This window comes from Rhinopithecus bieti, unplaced genomic scaffold, assembly GCF_001698545.2.
Source record: "Rhinopithecus bieti isolate Rb0 unplaced genomic scaffold, ASM169854v2 scaffold_5002, whole genome shotgun sequence".
NCBI lineage: Eukaryota > Metazoa > Chordata > Mammalia > Primates > Cercopithecidae > Rhinopithecus > Rhinopithecus bieti.
The window spans coordinates 666,751-690,948 of record NW_016804830.1 but is presented as its reverse complement, the minus strand read 5'-3'; the positions used below and the strand labels follow the sequence as shown (position 1 = coordinate 690,948).

Below are 24,198 nucleotides of genomic sequence, written 5' to 3'. Positions count from 1 at the left end.
AGGGGAGGCTGTGAGCCTCCTTATTCCTCAATGTCACCCTCACTGGGTCAGAGCAGGGACAGTTGAGGAATAAATGTTCCCAGGTAGGTGTGGGGAACCTGAGAATATTGGGGTGTGTGGACTGCCTTCTATGTGTGGCCTGAGATGAAGACAAACCTCCCAGAGAAGGTCCGGGTTTGGTGTAGCCCTAGGTCAGACGTGGTGCAGCCCTGGTTGAGGGAGCTGTGCAGGGCGGTTCTTAATCAGTGTTCCTGGTTGCGAATGCCCTGTATCCAACAAAGGAGAGGATCTGGAGTCCCACATGGCCCAGAGGGGAGATCGCAGAAGTGTGAAAGAATTGTGGACATAGAGGCCTGGAGTTAGGATGAGGAGGTCACGTGAGGGCAGGTGGTGGGAGCAGCTGGGATTTCCTCCGGGAATGCTATCTGATGTCAGAAAAGATCAGGTGCAGCCAGAAGGCAACAGGTTGGACACCCAGAGACAGGTGGCCCAGGGGAATATCTCATGGAGGCCCACAATAACCCAGAGGACAGCAGGTGGGCTAGGGGCCCTGTTCCAGGCACCACAAGGAGACACAAACTTCCCCCACCCTGAGGCCATCCAAGGAAGGAGGATGGAAGAAATGGTGCTAAAAGGGACTTTTAAATGGAATTACTGTTCAGTGGTGAGTTGATCACCATCCCCTCCATCCCTTAAGACCCCCACACCCACCAAACTGTCAGCAGGAATGGAAAACCTGGATCAAGAAGTCGTCAGCAATGGAAAATAAAGTAACTTTGTCTTACCCATCCGAGTTATTGTGTGTAAATTCTGTCCCTTATTGCAGTAATTGTAATTTTGATGAGTGATAAGAAAGAGACACTCCAAGTGTTGTGAGAATATGTATTGGGACATCTGACCTCATTTGATACATCAGGTCTGCCCAGAGGAGGAGAAGTTTAAGACAAATTCTGGAAGATGTATATGTATAGGGGTTCATGGGAGTGCAGAGGGAGGGCACTGTTCCAGGAGTGGGTGACCCTTGCTTCTTTATCCTATATGAGAATCCCTCCAGAGTCCCTGGGCTGGGCTGCCCTAGCCAATCTCCCCATCTCCTGTCCAGGGCCAGGAGCAAGGGGACTCTTCTCAGAGGCCCTGGAGGTCTGCTGGAAGGGGTAGATGTGAAGACAGCCTGGGCTGAGCCTCTGGCAGGAAGTCTGACAGTTGGTTGTCCCTGGCCTCTCAGGCAGCCACAGCCCCTGATGTCTTTGCTAACTGAGCAGGGTTGGGGTAGGAGAACTCCCAGCCCCCATGTCCCCTGCTGGTCCATATGCCCTGCTGCTCAGCCAGGAGCTGTGCGTGGTGTTGGCTGCTCCGCTTAATGGTCGGGAAAGGAGGCAATCATGTCCCTTCCATCTGCCGGCTGAGAGCCTGTGCAGAGGAAGCCCATTAGCGGCCCCTACTCGTGTGCCAGCCTCAATTAGCCTAAGCGGGAGCAAAGGGCAGCACGGGTAATAAAACCTGCAGCCAGGCAGCATGGGGCTGGGGATCCCTGGAAAGGCTGGGGACCCAGGAGAGACCTGAGTGGGGGAATAGATAGCATTTGGAGGGATCTGTGAGGGTAGACAAAGAGAAAGGCAGGTATCAGCTGTTTCCTTCCTCCTGCTTTGAAAGAAAATGTTCCAGATTGGAATCAAAACCGTCGGACCAGAAGTTCTCTTTCATTGAAAGCATCTGGACCCAGGCTGAGTGAAAGCAAATGGACTCCAGTTCAAGAGGGCAGAGGAAAGCGTACCAGGAAGAGGATTCTCAGACTGGAGGGGCAGGGATGGGGATGGAGACAGGAGCAGCGCTGCCAGTGAGCTGGCCAAGGACAGTGGTCGTGGGGAGCTCTGGCAGCACAGTGGTGGTGCTTCATGTGGGGTGGGTGGGAGCTGAGGCCACAGTCTGGGGTTTCCAGGGAGCACAGGGACCCCCTAAATAGACCTTGCAGAGCCCCGGGGTTGGGAATCCTGGAAAAGGATGGGGCCTGGCTATTGGGGAATAGCCCATGATTCCCCCCATCTCTGGTGAGCAAGACAGACAGACAGAGGAGGTCTGGGGACAGGGGATCCTGTAGGGAAGAGTGGAGGGCCCAGGCCCATGGGAGGCCCGTCCTCGCCAGCGGGGCCTGCAGTGTCTCTGGGTTCCTGCGGCTCCTCGCTCTGCTGTGCTCCCCTTGGTTAGCCGACCAGACTCAGGGATGAATTTTCAGAGCACAAATCTGACCATGTCATTTTCTTTCACAAAACCCTTTGGTGACTCCCTTTACCTTTAGGTCAGTCAAAATTTCTTAGCATTCCCGCCCCCTGCCTGACTCTCCATCCTTATCTTCCTCACACTTGTGTGCCATTCTACCCTAGCCAAGCTTGGCCACTTGCAGTTCTGTAAACAAACCTTGCTCCTTCATGCTACAGTCCTCTGCCTAAGCTGTGGCCCTTCCCTGGAATTCTCGACTATACTTCTTCCTCACCCTTCCATGCTATTTGCCATTCAAGAACAAGCCAAATGAGTATCTCTTCTTAGAATCCTTCCTTAGCTACTCTTCATCCTGTCCTCCGGAGAACTAAGACCTAGGACAGGCTGGATATGCCCAAATCATACTCATGGATTGTGCTCCAAAGTGCGCCGGCTCCTACATTCCCCACCTCGGTGAACAGCTTCCCCATGTACCTGGCATCCAAAGTAGAAACCCCATACTTCTCACTCACCCTCCCCAGTTACCTTTGGTCCCCACCGCATTCAACTAGCCATCAAGTCTCGTCATTCTCATTCCTAAGGATGGCCCAGGTGGGGCCATCTATTTTGTCTGCACCTTGCAATTTTCCTCACGAGCACTTTACTGACCATCCTGAAGTTTCGTGACATTTCTAGCTGTCTGCCTCCCTTTCTAGACTGAAGACTGAAGGTTCAGGAGGGCTGGACTGTCTATCTGGGACACCACGTGTCTCCAGTGCCCCGCAGCACCTGACATGTGTAGGAGCTCCACATTTCTTGGGTGAACCATGCATACCCTTCACAGGGTGATTGTATCTGTCAGACCTCCAAAGTGCGGGCTTGGTCACCTGATTACCCATCCTTCATCCTTCGGATCCTAACTCAAATGTCACCTCCTCCAGGAAGTCCTCCGTGAGCCCAGGGTTAAGTCAGCTCCCTGGGTTACACACTCCACAGCACTAAATGACTTTCCATTGCTGGACTCACCTGAGAGTATTGTAGGTGCACACTTACACCTAGGTGATTGATTACAAGTGTCTGCCTTCTCTACCAGGCTGTGAGCTTCATGTGAGCTTCTAGGAAACTTGTCTGTTTTGAGTCACTCTTGTACTCTCAGTGCCCGAAGACAGTAGGTACTGCATAAATCTTTGGTGAATGAACAGACAATCCAAGAGTAATGGATGAGAAAGAGATTTGCAAACTGTAAAGCTCCAGTGTTCTCCGCCTTTCTGAGGCCCCTCTCACGTAACACTGGCCCTCCATGTGGGTGGGTTCTTAAATGTGGTGGGCGGGGGAGCATGGCAGACTCTCAGTGGGCAAGGAAAGGGCGTGTGTAGTTTAGAGACAGCCCACAGTAAATTTGATACTTTCCCCTCCCCTGCATACATGTTCTCTCGCTTCTTTTCTCTGTCTCTCACATCCAGGGACATTGAATTGATACAGGTTTGTGTTGCTGTTGTTGGCAGTGTGTTTTACACGTTAATTCAGCATGTCTATCTTAGAGTATAAACTCCCAGAAAGAAGGAAGTGGGTCTACAAGAGTCTCTATAAAAGGTCTGAGTACTTAAACGGAGTTGGAAAATGAATCCACGACTAGCTAGTAAATTGTGTGTAAAGCCCTTTTCATGTGGGAGGTGGGAAGTGTGTGTGTTACTATGGCAGAGGCTGGGGGAGAGCATTCAAAGACTTCCCCCTCCAGATGGATCACAGCAGGAAGACCGAATGGAGGAGGTGAAACTCCCCCCAGTCCTCCCCATGTTGTCTCTGCTTTGGGGAACAAGTGCAGACATAGATGCAGGGGTCTCATTCTTTCCAGAGTCCTGATGTTGGACGATATTTTGGACATGGTGACTCAGTTTCTCTTTTATAGCAGGAATTCTTCCAGCAGCCTCCTTGGCAGATACCACATAGTCAGCATTGGAAGGGGCCTTGGACACTGAGGTTTGGAAAGAACCAGCTTAGTTTGAACACTCCCAGAGTTGGGGAGCTCACTACTTTTTCCAGTAGCTCATCCCACAGTTGACTATCTCATCGTTAGCTCTTTCTTTTTCTGAGCCAGTTGTACTTATTCCTGTCCCTCCTGCTTCTGAGTGAATAATGAGCCTGATGGCTCTCCCAGGGGCAACTCTTCCAGGCTGTGATGCCTCTCTGGCATCATCCTGGTGCGACCTGCACTTCCTGTGGCTGGGCCCTCCTGGATCCTGGATCCATCTCCCTCTTTGGAGGACAGGGTGGGATGAATCAGTGGGTCTGGCCAGGGGCTGAAGGTTCCTATGTGGAGCCTCCCCTCATTGTGTCCTCCCCCCAGATCAGGAGACTTTCTCCTGTGGGCTCTCCTCCCCTTGCCCCAGGCTCCAGCGTCTGTCACCCAGCTATGACTTACCTAAATGTGTTAAACCCAGAGGACAGGAACATTTGATTGCTGGGGAAAAATACTTCATTTTTTCCTAACGCCTTTCAAAAAATGAGTCATGATTGGTCTAAAAATAGTCTGTGGAAATCAGAAGAAACAAACACACACACAAAATGATACTAAAATTCAGAGTACCTAATTATGGGAGAAAGGAAATGGTTTGGCAGAATTGGGATTCCAGTAATGTTTTCATATTTTCTTTGAATCAAACATCATGCAGGAAGAGTGAAATACATTCGGCATTGTTAATAAATTTTCTAACCTAGAGACTCATCGTCCCTCTATCAAGCTATTTACAACCTCCCTGAGCATTTGAGTTTGTGGTTTTTGGACTTACTCCCCTCTCTGCTTTTCCCCGGGCAGCCCCTGTTGACCAGCATAAACCTCACAAGTGGCATGATCAATCAGGCGGCCTGTCATCGTTGCTCAGTCCAGACACTGAGCAAGCACCTTGGGTGAGAAGAGCTCTATAGAGGGCACTAAAGAAAGATTATTTCTGACATTTAAGTCTTTAATCCATCTTGAATTAATTTTTGTATAAGGTGTAAGGAAGGGATCCAGTTTCAGCTTTCTACACGTGACTGGCCAGTTTTCCTAGCACCATTTATTAAACAGGGAATCCTTCCCCCATTTCTTGTTTTTGTCAGGTTTGTCAAAGATCAGATAGTTGTAGATGTGTGGTGTTATTTCTGAGGCCTCTGTTTCTGTTCTGTTCCATTGGCCTACATCTCTGTTTTGGTACCAGTACCATGCTGTTTTGGTTACTGTAGCCTTGTAGCATAGTTTGAAGTCAGGTAGTGTGATGCCACCAGCTTTGTTCTTTTTGCTTAGGATTGACTTGGCAATGTAGGCTCTTTTTTGGTTCCATATGAACTTTAAAGAAGCTGGAAACCATCATTCTGAGCAAACCATCACAAGGACAGAAAACTAAACACTGCATGTTCTCACTCATAGGTGGGAATTGAACAATGAGAACACTTGGTCACAAGGTGGGTAACATCACACACCAGGGCCTGTTGTGAGGTGGGGGGTGGGGGAAGAGATAGCATTGGGAGAAGTACCTAATGTAAATGATGGGTTTATGGGTGCAGTGGGCCAGCATGGCACATGTATGCTTGTGTAATGAGCCTACATGTTGTGCACATGTACCCTAGAACTTCAAGTATATTAAAAAAAAGAAAAAAGGAAGATTATTGAGTGGATCGTTCATGAAACCGCAGGAAGAAAAGCAGCGATCACTTGGAAGCATCTTGGGTTCACCAAGTGCAAGCCCCACCACAACAAACTCCTTTCTCCAGCCGCTGGGTTTTCTAGACTGGTAGACATGTAGGGCACAATGAACATGGCATATATGGATTTCAGCAAGGCATTTTGTAAGGACTTTGATGTAATCCTCAGGGACGAGATGGAGAATTGTGGATTAGACAGTAATAGAGTTAGATGGATTAGCAGACCAAGAGCAATGTGAGCCAACAGTGGGGTGAGGCTGCCAGGGAAGCAATGCAATCTTGGACTATATTAATCGAAGCACAGAGTGCAGAAGAGGGGAGATAATGGCATGGCCCTCTGTGCTTGGCAGTGGTCAGACCACATCTGGAGACTTGCATTTCATTCTGGGAGCCACAATTGAGCAAGGACATTGACAAATGGTATGGTATTCGGAGTAGGGGTCCTGGGATGCCCCAGAGTCCTGCTGCCATGCCAGACAAGGAGTGGTTGAGGGAGCTCGGGACTTTAAACTGGAAGAGAGAACACGGAAGTGGATCCTGACAGCTGTTTTCAAATATTTAAAGGTCTGCCGTGGAAGACTGAGTGGAAATATTGGATGTAGTGTTAGAAACTCAGCACTTGACAGCCAGGTGGATTTTGGTCCATAGTACCCCAACAAGAAGTGGGAGACTCTGAGCCCTGCAGGAGCCCTGCAAGAGCCCTGGAGGAAAAATTCCATGTGGTCTTGGCCTGATGCATCCTGTTCTACAGTTTTCTGTCTTACCAAAAGTAAACCAATAAACCCTGTGCCGAGCCTGGAGGAGGATGGAGGGGTACAGTGGTGCATGGGACCCTGACCTCAAGGAGCTTCTGTTTGAGTCAGAGAGTTGGATAAACAAAAAACTGTTATTCATACAAGGATCTAACTGTTTATAGGAGGAAGGGCACTTGATTGTAGGAAAAGAGGCCTGTTTACTGGTTCCTGTTCAGCTGCTAATTAGCTGTGTGACCTTGGGCAAATTATTGCATCTTTCTGTGTGTCCAGTTTCTTGTGTGTCAAAACAAATTTCTGGGGTGTGACCCTCTACCTTTGCAGTGCACACTAACCAGCTAGGAAACATGTAACACGCAACCCCTCACTACATCAGCAGTCCTGGGGCAGGGTGGCCCGGTGATTCTAACACAGGAGGCTCACGGATCACTGGAAGACACTGACAGAGTAAAGAAATAACATGGCCTTTATGAGAAGTTTTCCATTTGTTCTTGAGAGTGAGGAGGTGGGCTGGCAGAGAGACTGACCAGTTAGGAGGTGTCCTAGTCCGTTTGGGCTGGGCAGCTTACAAACAACAATTTATTTCTCATGGTCCTGGAGGCCAGGAAGTCCAAGATTAAGATGCCAGCAGATTCAGGGTCTGACACTTGCCTACTTCCTGGTTCATGGACAGTGACTTCTGTGCCCTCACATGTGGGAAGGGGCAAGGGAGCTCTCTGAGGTCTCTTTTATAAAAGCACTAATCCCATCTATGTGGCCTCCACCCTCATAACCTAATCACCCGCACCTCCTAATACCATCAGCTTGGGGGTAAGGATGCCATCATATGAATTTTGTGGGGGAAATAAACATTCAGTCCATTGCAGGAGGCTACAGCCCCAAGCTGAGGGGGAAGGAATGTCAGCCAGACCCAGGGCAGTGGAAACCAAAGCACAGGGAAGGGTCTCATTGGAGAGCTAGAAGTAGCACATCATGGCACGTGGGGAGAGGAAGGGGACACATGAAAGATGGCTCTGCATGATGAAGCTTTACAACTGGTCTGACAGATAGGCTTTCTTCCTTGGAGGTGGGAATGATGAAGGACCCCAGCCTGGGACCACAACCTGGGACTGGAAATTCTGACCACTGATCTGGTACCCTCTGGGGAGGATAGTCCCTGCTCCCAAACTTCCTGGCAGAGGGGACAGGTTTTTCTCTCACCATGAGCTCAGGGAAGTGGGGACCTCCGAGGAAGAACCCTAGCTGAGTAGGTTCTTGCCCAAGATGGTTCCACTGGCCGGAGTTTCTCCTCTCCCACTGCCCTCCCACCCCCACCTCACTCCCTGTTTCTCTTTCTCTCTCCCTCTACCTTCTTTCTCTTCTTTCTCTCTCCCATTCCTTCTCCTTCTCTTTCTTCCTCCCCTGCCTCCTCCAGGCAGCAGCAGCAGGGAAATAATGAGGTTGCCCAACTGGCGGTGCACGCACCATCAGGGTGTAGAATGAAGACGGATGACTGTAGCTAAGAGACAATTTGAAAAGGGATAAATACAGGCAACAAGTTATTCACCACGGCAATTTGTAAAGAGCGTTAAAAACCTGCAGATGGGTTGTTTCACATCATCTCCTTTTCCATTTGCAGGCTGACAGGCCCGGGTAAACGACAGTGATGGATGGCTTCTAGCCGGGCCCCTTAATCTACCGCTCTGCCATTGATTAGTTTGGCTCGCACTGCACCCCGGGGTGGTGGACGTGACCTGTCTCCTGGAATCGAGAGCTTGAGCTGGGCCTTGGACTTGGAGGGCTCTCTGTGGGGAGAGGGGGTGCAGGGCTGGTGGAAGAATGGAGTGGGGAGTGGGGAGCCAAGGGGCTGCCAAAGGTTTGGCACTAGAGACCCAGAGGCTGGCACAGAGCAGCAGGAGGTTTCTGCAGCTGAGGATTTAGTTGATCATGCGGAGATATCGGGACAGAGAAATAGCAGAGGTTGGGAATCAGAGGGAATCCTCCAGCCCCAGCTTCCAGGAGACGCCTTGCCCCGCTCCATTGTGGCCTCATCATGCTGCCCAGCAAGGGCTGGTGCTGAGCCCTCAAGGGCCCTTTTACAGACTACTTTTTGACTCTGTTTCCCAAGATCCTAAGTGCCTTGCTGTGAATGAATCAGAAGGTAACATTGCACCGGTGTTATAAATGAGAGGAAAGAGTCCCGCGGAGGAGGGGGTTATCATCATCTGGGTGGGGGCTGGTTCCAGGCTGAATTTAGGATGTCCAAAGTAAAGAGAATATAGACAGAAAGCCCCTTGAGATGATATGGAGGCGGGAAGGGCACAGGCTAGCAGGCTGCTGCAGAAGGGATCAAAAGATTATGAGGCATCAAAGACTACAAATTTAGGGCAAGGTGAGAATGCACAATTCCCTGTAGTGCCTGAGAAATTAGAGAGAGAAGAAAGATTTGAGGAACAGATATGCTGCTGTATTGGAAAAAGCATTAGAGTAGGATTTGGGGGACTTTGGTCTTGCCTCTGCTCCCCAAATAGCTTACTGTAGGGTGCTGAGCAATGGCAGAAACCTCCCTGGGCTTCTGCATCCCGAGTTTAAAAAGAGAAATGTGGAAAATAGTAGCAGCTCACTATTGTAGTGTGCTTTGACATTTACAGAAGTGCTTTTTTTTTTTTTGGAGATCATGACCCCATTTGATCCTCTTAACAATCCAGAGAGGGAAGAAGGTAAGTATCACTGTTCCCATTTTAAGGTTGAACAAACAGAGGCTCAGAGAAGTTAAGTAACTTGACCAAGGTCACACAGCTTATAAGTGGTAGAGCCTGAGCTCCACCTCCACCACACCATGTGATCGCATGACTGTGCAACTCCAGTGCTTAAGAGAAATGGAGCTAATAAAGTGCAGATGAATCAAACTTCAAGCAAACCCTTACCTAAGTTTTAATCTTTAGAACAAAATATGTCCTTGTAAAAACTGGGAAATCATTGCCCACTGGTCTGTGAGTCCGAGTGCTCCTGAAATCCCCGGTCTTGCCAGAAGGATGATGAGGATACAGATCAGGATTGGTGTGCTTAGAAACGGACTGAACACAGAATGAGGTGACCAGTCCTGGGGTCGGTTACCCTTACTGCTTGCTCCCTATTTGAAGCCTCACTATTCTCTAAAATCTGGTTCAGGGCTCACCTCCTCCTTGAAGACCTCCCTGACCACCACAGCCACAATGAGGACTCCTCCTGTGGGAGCTCACAGCCTGCACTAGTGAAAGCAACCGTTGATCACATACTGCTTGTATTGCTGGTCAGGCCAATGTTCTGGGATCTGCTTAATAAATGCAGCTGCCTGTGCTTATGTTGGAGACAGTTGGGATCAGGGGCTTTTATAGCACCCCCCGCCACACACACAACCCAAGCATTGACCCTGACAGAGTGAGGATTAATGAGTTGAACCCTCTCTGGGCATCTAAGTACCTGTCTGCCCTTGAACAGGTCACTTTGCCCTGCATGCATTTGTGGTTCTTGCCTGTAAATTATAGAGGTGATGGTGGTATAGAAAAATGACCCAGGTCATTGGCTGTCAGCCCTGGCTGTCCATCAGAAACACCTGTGGAGTTTCTAAAACACAGAATACTGGGTCTGATTTCAGCCCTACTGAATCAGAATCTCTTGAAAAAAATGGCCTTTTAAAAAAGCTTCACAGCAGATTTCAATGTTCATCAGGGCTAGGAAACAGTGACCTCCAAGGAGAATCCCAGCAGCTGTCATCAATTGAGTCCTCCTGTGCTTCGGGTGCTGCGCTAAGCCCTTATACGTGCCTTATCATGTTTCACTGACTACAACCTGGCTACTTTCTGAGGTCGGGTCCCCCCAGGAAACAGACTCTAAGACAGAGTGTTGTGGGCAGGAAGATTTCTGGGGAGCCCTCCCAGAGAACAACATCTGTACGGGAGTGAGGGATGCAAGATTGGACAGAGAGAGCAGGTGAACTCTGTTTAGAGCTGTGTTGTAATTAAGCGTAGTTAAAGGCCTTAGACCATCCCAGCGCTGAGGCTGGGATGGTCTTTCAGTCAAACAGAGGCAGTAGAGCCAAGCCTCTGTCTCTCACGCGGACCAGTCTTCTGGGACAGGCTGCTTTTGGGTACCTACCCTGAGGGAGGATGCCTACCGCTGGGGAGGGCAGCTCCTTTCTGCCAAAGCCTTCCTGCAGAGGACTTCGCTGCGAGCCAGCAGCAGGCAGTGCCAGGCAGCTGCAGGAGGCACCTGAGAAGGCATCTACATGGCTGACCACAGCATCTGCTAGGTTATGACACCTTTGGATGGAAGTGAAGGTACAGAGATGAACTTGTCTAAGCTCACAGCATTCATATGGGGCAGAATTGAGATCTCAGCCTAGGTTAACTCCAAATCCTATATTCTTTTCTCCTGGTTCAGAGCCACACAATTATATCAGAAACATTTGCATAAAAATTGAAACACTAGTTCCCTATCCCTCCATCCTTCACCCAAACACACACACACACACACACACACACACACACGCCAAGTTAAAGGGAAGCTAGAAGGGCCAAGCCTAAAGTCGCAGGAATAAGGGACTAAAGAGATTAAATGAAGATGTGGCAGCAATGGTAGGACAAGCCTAGGTCTGTCAAACTCAATTTTGTTCCAATAGTAAATGTATCTTAATAAAAAGTATTTACTACTTTGCCTTAGCTCGCACACCACAGCAGGATTGACTGTTATTCTTCAGAATAACATGCTTTAACATTTGTGTATTTGCTGGGCCATCTCCAAGGGCATTTGACGGTGCCCTCTGACAGCTGCCAGGGCCTTTGGTCCCACTGATGGGGGCACATGGCCTGATTCCTTCTGCTCCAGGTCCCCCTCTCCATGCCCTGGCCTGAGGGGTGATTGGGGAGTTTAGGATGGTTGACAGCCAGCTCAGGTCCCCTTGCTCGGCCGTTGACAGGGGCTTGCTGGTCCCTTGTGTGTAGGCCTGAGCAGGCTGGGTCTTAGCCCAAGATGGCGGTGACAGGGCTGCACTGGGCGTTCCCATTTGATTCAAGGCCTCTGAAGGCAGAATGGGAGAGGAAGCAGCTGGGAGCAGGGGGAAGCATCAGCCGGCCTAGTGCAGACACCAAAATAGATGTGGGGGTTGGTGGAGAAGGCAGGGGCAGGGGTGTGAACACACCTTGGTGAAAGCCAGCTCCGGGGGAGCCAGGAAAGGAAGAGCAGGGCTGGGTGTGGTCTAGACAAGGCCTGTCCCCCCTCAACCAGGGGGACACTGTTGGGGTCACCAGAGGCCTGTGCATTCGAACACTGCCTGGTCCCTGCTCACTCTCATCTTCCCTGTTCCCTTACCCTTCTTTATTCACTCACTTGACCCAGCATGACAAGGGGCTATGAAGGCAGGGGCAGGTCTGTTGGAATCCCCTGAGTCCTCATCACCCAGCCCATGCCTGGCATACAATATTTAGGAAGTATTTCTTAAATGAGTGGATTTCCTCATTTAATCATCCACTTTCATTCATTCAACTATTCATTCACTCTTTCATGAAGCACTTGAGTCTTCTAAAGGCATACTGGCAGCTCCCAAAGGCACTTAGAGGATGAATATTTGTCCCTTGGGGTTAAAACCTGGTTGGGGAGTTTAGGATGGGCTTGGGCATGAGGGGCTCAGAGGTGAAATGAGTGGGCCACTCAGCCTGAGAGTCGAGGCAGGGGTGAGGGCGATCACTGCCAGCTGGCCTGGACTGGGAAATTCTCCTTCATGAAGCTGGACACAGCAGCAGGCAGGATTTGGGGAGGAGGAGGGGGAAAGGGCAGCCCAGGTAGGAGTCAGGAATAAGTGGGAAGAGGCCATAGATCAGGTGAGGCCAGGAGGGGAGGATGAAGCATCTTCCCTGGCTGTCCTAGCAGACGGCAGCCTTGATCTCTGCAGACTGCCTGGCGACCTGCTTTCTCGAGTCTGTCTGGGCGTGGACTAGGATTGGATGTGCTCACCCAGAAGCGGCACACACCAAGCAGGGTCTGTTCTGAGGGCCTCAAAACGACCTAGAAAGTGATTTTGAAGAATATGCATCCCAGAATGAGCAGGCCCGTGGAGAGCCAGGTGTCACTGGCAACCAGTCATCACACTGGGCTGCGACACTGCCTGAGAATGACTCATGGGCGACCAATCAGAAGGCAAATTTGGAGTGGATAAAAATGACCTCCTCCCAAAATGGAAGAGAAAGCTTCTGGTCACTCAGACCCACCCCCTGGCTCCACCTCCTGCCCCTGCCCCACCCTGTCCTCACCTATCAGGCAGGCATGAGCCTTTACATCCACATAGCCACTGAGGTCCTAGGAGTGCCAGGCACCCATGCTGCTGTGCTATGGAGATGTAAACCTCTCGGTGTCTTTCCACCCCCTGCCTGGGGGATTCTAACCAGCCACCTACTTCTCATGGAGGAGGGTCTGTGGGGACCCTGACTGAGCCTGCTGGAACGCGCCTGTGTCTAGGTGAATTCTAACTGCCCAGGTGGGCTGTGCGGCTCATGTCCTCACCCCCTTCTCATCCCTTCCACCTTCTCAGGAGGCCAAGTCACAGGGAAGAGGGTGGGAGATTCAGACCCTTTCACCCCCGCTAGTCGGCAGCCCTCAAAAAGGGGTAGGTTTCTTCGTTGACCTCTGGGAAAATGACTGCTTATCCCTGGTGAATAGGAGAAGCAACTGGGCTTGAGCTCCAATTCCAGGCTCCCAGGTAGGGGTTTGCAAAGGGCTATTCTCTATCCTGGGCCCCTGTTTGGGTCTTGCCAGGAGGCATGGACAGGGTGGCCCGGGGAAGGAGGAAGCCTGAAATTCTCAGGGCACCCTACTGCAGAAGCACCTGCCTAGGAGGAAAGGGACACTGTTATTCTCTCTCCACCAGAGCCAACCCCATCCCCCACTGCCCTTTCTCTTCCCTCCAACCCTATCCACTAGCTGAGACCCAAGTTTCCAGCAAGGGCTGAGCTTGCCTGGTTCCCTCAGCAGTCGGGATCGTTGCCTGGCTGTGTTTCTTCCATAGGAGGTAATCTTGTCATCAGGCACACTTTCCACCCCCAGGGAACTCCCTGGGCCCTTAGCCTGAGGGGAGGTGGAGAATTTTATCACCAGAGCAAAGGCCACCCACAGCAGGAGGGCAGAGAAGGGGCAAGGTTTCTGGGACACACCACTCCGAATAGCTTTGGCAGTTTTGAAGGTCACTTTTTTCCCCTTCCACCAAAGAATTTAATTAGGCTTCCATAAAGCAGTTAGATTTAGGAGCAGAACATTTTTAGCTCCCCTGCTAGGAGTGCTCATGAATATTGAAGACCAGGGAAGAAGGCAAGAGACAGGAGCGGCCAGCTCACACCCCTGCCTTGATTCCCTGGGGACTGGGACGCTTGGGCGCAGGATGGGAGCAGCTGGGTTCCTGGGTTGGGGGGCCCATGCAGCCTCCAGCAGCCCCATGTCATTTAGCATTGGGGGTCACATCTTCTTCTATCAGTCAGGACCTAGGGAGGAGCATCCCACAGTGTGGCATGGATGGTGAAGGCAGGGTGGTGCGGGCCTGTGGGCACAGGTGGCAGCAGAGTGTGCCAGGTCTGGAAAGGCCACTGAGGACCCACTCCAAGCCATCCCCTATTGATCTCACCATCCTGGGAAGACAAGGCTATTTGCCGTTAGCAATACCAAATGCCAAGGGCAGGCTTTGTTCGGGGGAGGGGGTTCCTGCAGCAAAAGGAATCTCCCTTCTCCAAATGGGGCATGGCTGGGTCACTTGAGAGAGCAGAGGGTGATCAAGTCAAATTGACTCCAGAGGACACAAAGATGGACTCAAACGTGCCTTCTAGAGGTGTCTGGTGCAGCCCAGAAATAAGATACGCTTCCCAGAGATGTCTAACAAAGCAAGTGGACAGGCCCAAACATGCTATAGACAGTGGGTGGATCCCTAGGTCCGGAATGTGGGTGGGTGGGGAATAGTAGAGAGAAAACTGCTCCAGGGCTCAGAGCTGTACACTGCCAGCCTGAGAAACCTCCTCCAACAGGTCTGCTGTGAATGCCGGCTGGACCTCAGCTTCCCGCACATTCCTACAGTGCGTTCTGCTTTCCAGGCACATGCCTCCACATGGTCCCACGGGAGCCTCACTCACAGTATCCTTGAACAAAAGATGGGGAAACTGAGGTCTTGTGGATGTCATCTCTGTCATCTCTGGTGCAATCTGGTTTCATCCCTTGCCTGAGGTCATGGAGTTGATGAACAGTAGGACTGGCTCTTGAACCCAGATTCTGGGCACCCACCCAGTGCATTTTCGACTCAGTAGACACAGTTCTGCTCACAGACAAGGCGAAGACTCTGGTAATATGGCTTTAGGATATGTCAGGGGGAAGTTACCACTGTATCTTACAGGGGTAAGCCCGGGCTGCTATCGCAAAATATCCCATACCAGGTGGCTTAAATAGCAAACATTTATTTCTCACAGTTCTGGAGGTCAGGCAGTCCAAGATCAAAGTACTGGCTGATTCAGTTCCTGGTGAGGGGCCACCTCCTGGCATACAGACAGCCATCTTCTCATGGCAGAAACAGAGCACGAGCAAGCTCTCTGGTCTCTTCTCACAAGGGCACTAATCCCATCATGAGGGCCCCACCCTCATGACCTCATCTAAACCTAATCACCTCCCAAAGGCAAATACCATCATATTGGAGGTTAGGGCTTCAACAGATGGAATTTGAGAGGGAAACCATTCAGTCCTTAGCTGTCTACTAGATCCCAACCCACAGGCCAGCACTGATTCCTTGTGATAGCAAGTAACACTCCTGCCCCCAACCAACCTCCGCAGCAGGAAAGTGAGGCTCAGAGGGGTCAGGATGCAGGGAGCCTGATTCACATACATGTTTAGCTTTATTTAGTCAGCAAATCCTGAGCACTTGCCAAGGCCAGACACCATGCCAGGTGCTTAGATCCTGGAAGTACAAGGAGCCCAAATAATATGGAATGGGAACACAGTACATCTGTGAACCTGGAAAAGGGGGAAGGCTTCCCAAAGGGATGGCATCCAAGTTGTTGGTTCTGTTGCATGAAGTTCAGGCCCAGCACTGGCAGATGAGGCAAGGGGAAGGGAGGCAGCACATTTCTGGGCTCAGAGTCGAGGCTGTGCTCCCAGGTGGCTGCCTCTCCCTCCTGATTTTACTCACCTGCCCACAGGGGCCCTCCTGATCCCCAGCCCAATGCAGCATGGCAAGAGCCAATGGTTGGGTCACCAATCCAGGAGAGGAGAGGGCTGTAGGAAAGACGGCTGGTTTTCTGGGGTGCTATTTGTGAGTTCAGTTTTTTGGTAGTGCACTGAAGGCCCATGCAGCAATAACTCTGTCCCTCTGCTGAGGCTAGATTTGAACCACCGAGCAGTGTGTGCAGGGAGTCTGAGCTGTCCAGGGGCTGCCCAGCTACTGTAGCCCAGTGGGGCAATGGTGTTGCCCAACCAGTTCAATTTTTTATTTGGGAAATTGAGGCCTCACCAAGGTCTTGGCATGTATTATTCGTGAATGTCAAAGAGAATATATTTTACCCTCGGTTTCTTCATGGCCTTGCTTTGTGACCTGGAGCAGAATTCCTACCCTCTCTGGGCCTGTTGTCTCTTGATGACAGGATGATGACAAAAGCCCCAGCAACACCTGCTTCTGAGCACTTGAAATTTTTCTGCAGTCTTGGTTTCTTCATCTCAGTGAGGCCTTGCTCCCAAGCAGCCCTGCCATTTGGGCTCAGGAGCCTGAGGAGCCCTGAAGCTCCACTCAGGTCTGTATCCAGGGCCCCACCTCTCCTGTCAGAGACATGTGTGACCCTGGGCCAGAGGCTTGCCCTTCAGTGTTTCCTCCAGCTCCTGAGCCTTCTGGGCAGACAAGGGCCACAGCTGCAGCTGTGGACATCCCTCTGGGTGATGTCGGGAGATGCCTACAGCTCAGATTTGCAGAGAGCAAACAGACCTCCATAGCACAGAGAGGCTCTTTGCCCACCTGGGAAGCTGCCTGTGGCTCCTATCCAGCCCTCCCCATCTGCCCTCCCCTTCTCCTGCTCACCAGCTGCACTCCCTGGCCATCCGGCCGTCTTGCCTGTGGAGGAGCCCATGGCACATGCTCCCAACCTTGTCAGCTTGAAATTAAAGACTTGCTCCACGGAGCTGGTCCTCTCCAGAGACCTGCACTTTGATTATCCCCTCGGAAGGAGCAGCTGATTTGGTTTCCGCGTGGTGCTCCGGGGAGTGGTGTTGGGAGGCAGGGGAGGGGGAGGGAAGAGGCAGAGGCCTGAGGGGCTGGGGCGATGTTTGCCTTCTGGAGCACAACACCTTGCAGAGCTGAGGAACTTCTTCAGCAATGCCAGGTGTTGCCAGGAGCAAACTGACCTCATGTTTTTCAATGATTATTGTGCCGGCTTGAAGGAATATTGCTGCAAAGTGTGTTATGAGGTTGATTAGAATGGACTGATTTGATGATCCTAAGAGAAAGCCTGGGTGTGGTGGCTCACGCCTGTAATCCCAGCACTTTGGGAGACCCAGACGGGTGGATCACAAGGTCAGGAGTTCAAGACCAGCCTGGCCAAGATGGCGAAGCCCTGTCTCTACTAAAAATACAAAAAGACTAGCCAGGTGTGCGACGGGCACCTGTAATCCCAGCTACTCGGGAGGCTGAGGCAGGAGAATCGCTTGAACCTGGGAGGCGGAGGTTGCGATGAGCCGAGATCGTGCAACGGCACTGCAGCCTGGGTGACAGAGCAAGGCTTCGTCTCAAAAGCAAAACAAAACAAAACAAGAAAGAAAGAAAAGAGAAAGTATCCCAGCACATATGTGTTTGTCAAGGAGGCTGACCTCCCATCTTTGCCCTGATCTTTGCATTTCTGAAAAGTTTCTTTATAGAGTAAACACAGTTCAGTCAAGAGCCACGTCCTCTCCCCACCCATGTGGTTCACAGCCCCAAGAGGTGGGAGGGCCTCGCTTTAAGGTGCAGTGAGGAGTGGCTGCAGGTGCTTGCTGCTGGGCACGTGTGTTTTGAGTGCCTGGGTGTGTTTCTGTCTGTGTAAGTAACACAGGTGTCAACCGGGACCTATGATGCTGGTTGGAATTCCCTTTTCACATCCTAAGAAAGTTCAATGTTTTATCCTGAGATTTCTAAGAATTTCCAGAGAGGGGAGTGAGCTTGAGTTCTCATGAGGGTCTTGGCTCCAAGCTCATGCTCGTGCTGAATTTGTTCAGCTTGTGGATACACTTCCTCTGCCCCACATACTGGTCCACGGCTGCAGTTTTGACTTAGATGTAGGATTCAATCTCTCCTTCATATTCTACCCCAAAACCATTCCCATAAGGCATTAACATCAGCGTCAGACTGGACTGAAGGTGTGGTGTGGGACAGAAGAAACTGTTTTGGGGGGTCAGTATCTGTTGAAAGGTAGGGGAAAATAGCACATGTAAAAGCATGAGAGACAAAAATATTTGGATTGAATTGATATAAACCACTTTTTAAAACATCTTTACAGCGTATTAAGGTATTATTTTAAAAAACTGTCCATATTTCAAGTGTTCCATTTGCCAAGTTTTGACATCTAGATCTAGATCTCTATTTAGATATACACATATAGATATACACACATTCCTGTGAACCTGAGTCAAGAGGTTCCTCTTCCCTGACACGTGGCTCACAGCCCCAAGAGGTGGGAGGGCCTCACTTTAGGGTGCAATGCAGAGGAGAGGCTGCAGGTGCTTGGTGATAGGCATGTGTGTCAACAAGGGCACCATCCCCAGAAGTTTCCTTCTCCCCTCACCCTGAGCAACCACTGATCACTATGAATTGGTTTGCGTTTTCTAGATGTTTCTATACAAATGGAATCATGCAGTCTCTTTTAGAGAGAGAGAGAGGTTTCATATCTCAAAACCTGCAAGCAGTTCCATGTTGAATATTTGACACACTCATCCTTAGAAAGTCCTCTGCCTCTCTCTTCCACCTTGGTTCTTTGCAGCACCCACCCTGTTGGGCTTTCTTTCTTTCTTTCCCCTGCCTCCACGTTTTGTCTCAATTTTAATGCAGAACAGTTCAGCCATCTTTTGTTTCCTTGACTTTTGCTAATCCATATCCTTAGAGGCTTATCAAGGTAATTTCCTGAACAAAAGACACTTCCTTCCCTAAGATCAATTCCACTGCCAGCTGTTAGGATAATGTTTTTTATCCTCTTATGCACTGTGTGAGTGTGTGCACTTGTGTGTAAGTGTGTGCCTGAATGTGCACTGTCAGAGAGCATGTAGGAGTATTTAGTCTGTGAACATCTCGGGGTATAAATGTTGGTGGGGCAAAGGAGGGCTATTTTTTAAAACATTTATTGGTGCCTACCTGTACCAGAACTAAGCTAAGTGCTTTTGTGTATTATCTCATTTAGTCCTCACATCAAACATGTGACAAAGGAATAATGATTTACTTTTTAACAGATGGAAAAATGAAACTCAAAGAGGCTAAATAAATTGTCCACAGACACACAGCAACTAAATGGCAGAAGCAGAGCTAAACCTGAGTCTTTTGGGCTCCAGCCTCGGTGCTCATTTCTGTGCACTGGGAATGACGAATAGGTTAACCCTGTGCCGTCACCAGGTGATTGGGAAGGGCTGCCTGAAGAACTACTTTGGGAAAGGCAGCAAAGCTTAGTCTGGGCTCACCAGAAGGAATGGCATGATTGATTAGTGATGTCTGCCATGGGTATGGGTGTAGAAGTGTTGTGTGCATGTCATCCTTGCCTTATACCATGCTTCCTTGTTCTTCCTGTAATGGAAAAGTGAGTTATTATTCCTCAGCAACAGGTGATTGAAAGCGTGGGTCTCTAGGAGCACTCACAAGGGTGCTCTAAGTTAGCTGGCCCTACTGGATGGCTTAACTCCAACAGGGTTTCCTCTACCCTCGGGCCTCACCCTTGAGGAACTGTCCAGGGGCTGCTGGTGTGAAGGATCTCCTCATGTTCTTCTCCAGCCCTTTCCCTGCAGGCCCCTGAGACTGCCCTCTTGTTTCTCTCTCCAGCTTCCTTGCCATTCCCCTAGTTCAATCACCATCCTCTCTCATCTGCCAGAAGCCAGCTTCATTCTTCCTTCCCTCCCTCCCTCCATCTCTCCCTCCCTCCCTCCCCTGCTCTCTCTGTCTTTCTCTCTCTCTCCCCCTCCCTCCCTTGCTCTCTCTCTCTCCCTTTTTCTTTCTTTCTTTTTGAGACAGAGTCTCTCTCTGTCACCCAGACTGGAGTGCAGTGGTACAATCTCAGCTTACTGTAATTCTGCCTCCTGGGCTCAAACGGTCCTCCTGCCTCAGCCTCCCAAGTTGCTGGGACCACAGGCACATGCCACTGCACCTAATTTTTGTATTTTTGAAGAGACGAGGTATGCCATGTTGCCCAAACTGCCTCCATTCTTGCTTCCCTATGGCCCATTCTCCTCCAGGCAGCAGGAAGTATCCTTCTAAAATGTCCTGAGATCCTGCCAGTTGCCCCCTCAGACCTCCCAGCCTACTAAGTATACACTCTAACTGCTCACCACGGAGCTCTCCAGAGTGGGCCCTGCCCTGCTCTCTCAGCTTGCACTGTTTTCCCCTCGCACAGCACCTGGGCCACTGGGCACTTCTCTTCGCAGTTTGAACACACCAAACCCAGGTTTGCTTCAGGCCTTCATGCCTGCTTAGATGCCACCTCCTGAGGCCAGGTTCCCCTGCTCGCTGGTACTGTTACTTACTCACTTTCCTGCACAGAACTTATCGCAAGAGTACAATATGCCAGACCACAAGCTCTCCAGAAGCAGGGATTCTGTCTGTCCTCATTCTCCTTGGAGTCTAGGACAATGCCAGGCACACAGAGAGCACCAAATGTCTATGGAAGGAATAAATTCAAAGCATTTTGAGGCAAGCTTCCCCAAATTGCTTGTGAATCAGAGGAAAACCTAACTAATACATAGAAGGCCAGGCTCAGTGGCTCATGCCTGTAATCCCAACACTTTTAGAAGCTGAAATATGAGAACTGCTTGAAGCCAGGGGTTCGAGACCAGCCTGGGCAACAAAGCGAGGCCCTATCTCTAAAAAATTAAATTAAATCAAATTAGGCTGAGTACAGTCACTTATTCCTGTCATCCTGACACTTTTGGAGGCTGAGGTGGGAGGATTACTTGAGTCCAGGTGTTTGAGACCAGCATGGGCGACATACTGAGAACCTGTCTCTACAAAAAATAGAAAAAATCAACTGGACATGGTGGTGAGCACCTGTGGTCCCAGCTACTTGGGAGGCTGAGGCCGGAGGATCACTTGAGCCCAGGAGGAAAAGGCTGCAGTGAGCCGAGATCGCGCCACTGTACTCTAGCCTGGATGACAGAGAAATATCCTGTCTCTCTCTCTCTTTCTTTCTTTCTCTTGTGTGTGTGTGTGTGTGTGTGTGTGTGCATACATATATGTCTAGGTGACCTTGGGCTAGCTGTTTAATCAGCTTGGGCTTTGGTCTCCTTATTTGCAAAATAAGACATGGTGCTTGTCCCCCACACACGACAGGACAGAGGGCTGGTGCCAGGGCATAGGAAGCATTGTACCTAGGCCTGGATCACCATTAGGCAAATCTTAGGAATCTGCCTGGGGGTGGGGGCCAGGATCATTTTATGTTCCTCAGTAACTTTGGTCTGGTTCCAAGTGCTCCAGTTCTGGGCCTCTGAGCTGCTTCTGTCCTCCTTCCCTGCCCTGGGGCAGAACCAGGGGCTGGAGTAGCATTTCTCACGCCTCAGCCAATCTCCCTCTCCACTCTCCCTGTCCGGTTCCCAGCTTCAGCGGACCTCAGCCAGTCTCCCTCCCCACTCTCCCTGTCCGGTTCCCAGCTTCAGCGGACCTCAGCCAGTCTCCCTCTCCACTCTCCCTGTCCAGTTCCCAGCTTCAGTGGAGAAGTTTCTGTCTCCTTCATGTGCAAGAGACCATTCCTGGGCATCTTGGAGAGCTCAGATCAAAGCTGCCTGGTGCTGGCACATCCAGCACTGTGGTGAGGGAGGAGGGCTGGGTTCTGTATATTTAGGAGAAGAGTCACCACCTTCCTGGAACCTGAGGAATGGAGTTTCGGACCCTTAGGCTCACAACCTGAGAACTTCTGGGCTCTGCCCTGAAGAGCAGCTCGGTGGGGCACAGTCCCCTCCTCCCAGGGTCACCTCTATTGGCCCCATTGCCCACCACCTCCCACCCATTCCTCCTCTCTCCTTTGATGGGAGGAGATAGATTTTACGTCACAGAGAGGCTCCCATTAGGAACTGTAGATGGTTCTGAATCAGGCAAGAATGGCTTTCTTCTGGGGGGCTTCCCACGTACTAATGGTTTCTTCTTTCTTGATTTTGTTTGTTTGTTTTAGAGACAGGGTCTCACTCTGTTGCCCAGGCTAGAGTGCAGAGCACAATCAGGGCTCACTGCAGTATCGACCTCCTGGGTTCAAACCACCCTCCCACCTCAGCCTCCTGAGTAGCTGGGACTACAGGTGTGCACCACCATGTCTGGCTTAATGATTTCTTCTCAAACGACCCCTCTTTGAGCAATAGTCTTTGGGTCTTGGAGGATTCCCCAGAATGTGATCTGGAGAGACAGGCTGGCTCAGGGAGTGGGTCCACAGAGCCCTCATCACTCCCTGAGGAGCAGCTCTGCCTCTGTGGCCTGTGAGTGGGAGCCAACGCAGCCTGTGGCTAGGTGGCAATGGAGTGTCAGAGACTTGAGGTTCCACCGGGGGACAGGGTGACTGTGGGCCAGTCGTTCCCTATGTGGGCCAGTCGCTGCCCTCAATTCCGTCTGCTGGTAAATGGGTTGGAACATGAGGTCTTGGGATTATGTGGGGCCTAAGAGACCAAACCCCACCTAGAAATCGGTTCTATCGATTGCTACTTGTCTGACTCAGGTGAGCTGCTTTATGAGCAGTGTTTGCAAGGTGAGGACGTTGCGGCTTCTTCAATTCCCTGGTTCTCAGTGCAGGCAGGGCCACTCTGACTTGACAGCAGCCTCGTTGTCACTGCCACCACTGCTACTCTTTGCTACAAAGCCACTATTCACTAGCTGTTTCCATGTCTTCCTTCACTCCTCTGTGCAGTAGATAAAACCCACTTTCCAGAGGATGATATTGAGATGCAGAGACATAAATAAAGTTGGGAATAACCAAGCCAGGGTTTGCCCTGGTGCCAGGTCCCTGCTCATTCCATATAATGCCAGATAAGATCACTCGTCCCTGGGGTCTCTGCCCTGCTAGTCTCAGAGACCCTGCCACAGGGCAGGACTTTGCATAAATGATCCACAGCAGGTAAACAGATAAGACTAAGGGGCTGCCTTTCCCTAGACACCTTTGAAGAAAGGACTGGCAGCTCCCTTTGCCCCCTCCAGGACAGTGGGTCCAAGACCCCAGTGTTGCAGAGACACAGGTGCTGCCATGGAAAATGTTGTCGAAGAGCAAACTTGCTGGCAGCTGTGATGTGTTCCTTGAGAAGGTCAAAGGGCTAGCGAGACAAGCATGATCCAGAGACGCCGTAGGGACAGGCCTGAGCAAGGATAAACAACATGTTGGTTGGTGCAGCCGGGCAAGCCGAGAAAGTGAAAGTAAATAAGCAGACAGATGCTGTGCACAGGTACCAGGGGACCGAGCTGCAGCAGGAGGGCGCCAGGGCAAGGAAACTTGCCTGTGGAAAAAGGTGGCATGTGATCAACTGGGACAGGTATGAAAGGGGGTGGGACAACTTTCTAATGCGTTCTCATTGCTTAGAGACAAAGGAAGATGGGGTCTCTGAGGCTGGTTAGAACCATTCCCCAAACCCCTACAGCTCCCAGATCCTTGTTCTGAAAAGCCCGAGAACCAGAAATAGCCTGTGCCCCTCTTGGAAGCAGAGGCAGGGTCTCTAGCCATCACGTGACAAACACAAACTTCAACATCTAAAGGCAGGGGATAAAGAAGGCACTCAACCAATCAGAAGCCAATCAACCAATCAGATGTTTCTTTCTAAAGCAGCCTTGCAAATAAGAACAAAACGTACCAGCCTAACAATAAGTCTTCCTCTGCCCTCCAGTGTAGAGCAAGAGGGAGTCAAACAGTGACATGGGCCTTCTTTGCCTGGCGGAGTTTATGGGAACGTAATAACATGCCAGGGTGTGGGTCTGAGTGCCAGCCCGTTCTGTAGCCTTTGAGTTTGCCATTGTGACGACCAACATAGTGTTTCCAAAACATCCCTTAGGACCCCAGCTAGACACGGGAAAGACCAGGGAAGAGAGACTAGAGCCTTTTTAAGGTGACACCAGAGTTTCCCAACAGGGAGGTGTCACTCAGGGGTCTCCAGGGACCTCTCCAGGGACAGCAGGCTGGGTGTCAGCTGAGGCAGGAATCCATCAGCTGTAGATCTCAAGAAAACGCCTCCATCTGATTACACTGCCAGTTCATTCGTATCCATTTAGTGTCTCCTCAGATACTGGGATTTATCTTCATTAGGGAGGGAAACAGACACTTTCTCTGATGAGATCTGTGGGATTCCTTCACCTTCATCCTGTCTCACTCCAAAGCTGGGACAGTGGGTGGGGTATTTTGCAGAGATCCCAGTG

The 24,198-nt window shown here is 50.7% G+C and overlaps 1 pseudogene across 1 annotated transcript in view; it reads right to left on the bottom strand.

Moving 5' to 3' along the window:
* LOC108528594 (spliceosome RNA helicase DDX39B pseudogene) overlaps window positions 1-19,662 on the bottom strand; it is a 29,194-nt pseudogene extending 9,532 nt beyond the window's left edge. Inside the window, exons 1-2 of the transcript XR_001885222.1 lie at window positions 19,545-19,662; window positions 15,799-15,884 (exon numbers count right to left, since the gene is read on the bottom strand). The product of XR_001885222.1 is annotated as a spliceosome RNA helicase DDX39B pseudogene (transcript). The remainder of the gene's footprint in view (window positions 1-15,798; window positions 15,885-19,544) is intronic.
* Window positions 19,663-24,198: the final 4,536 nt, after the last annotated feature.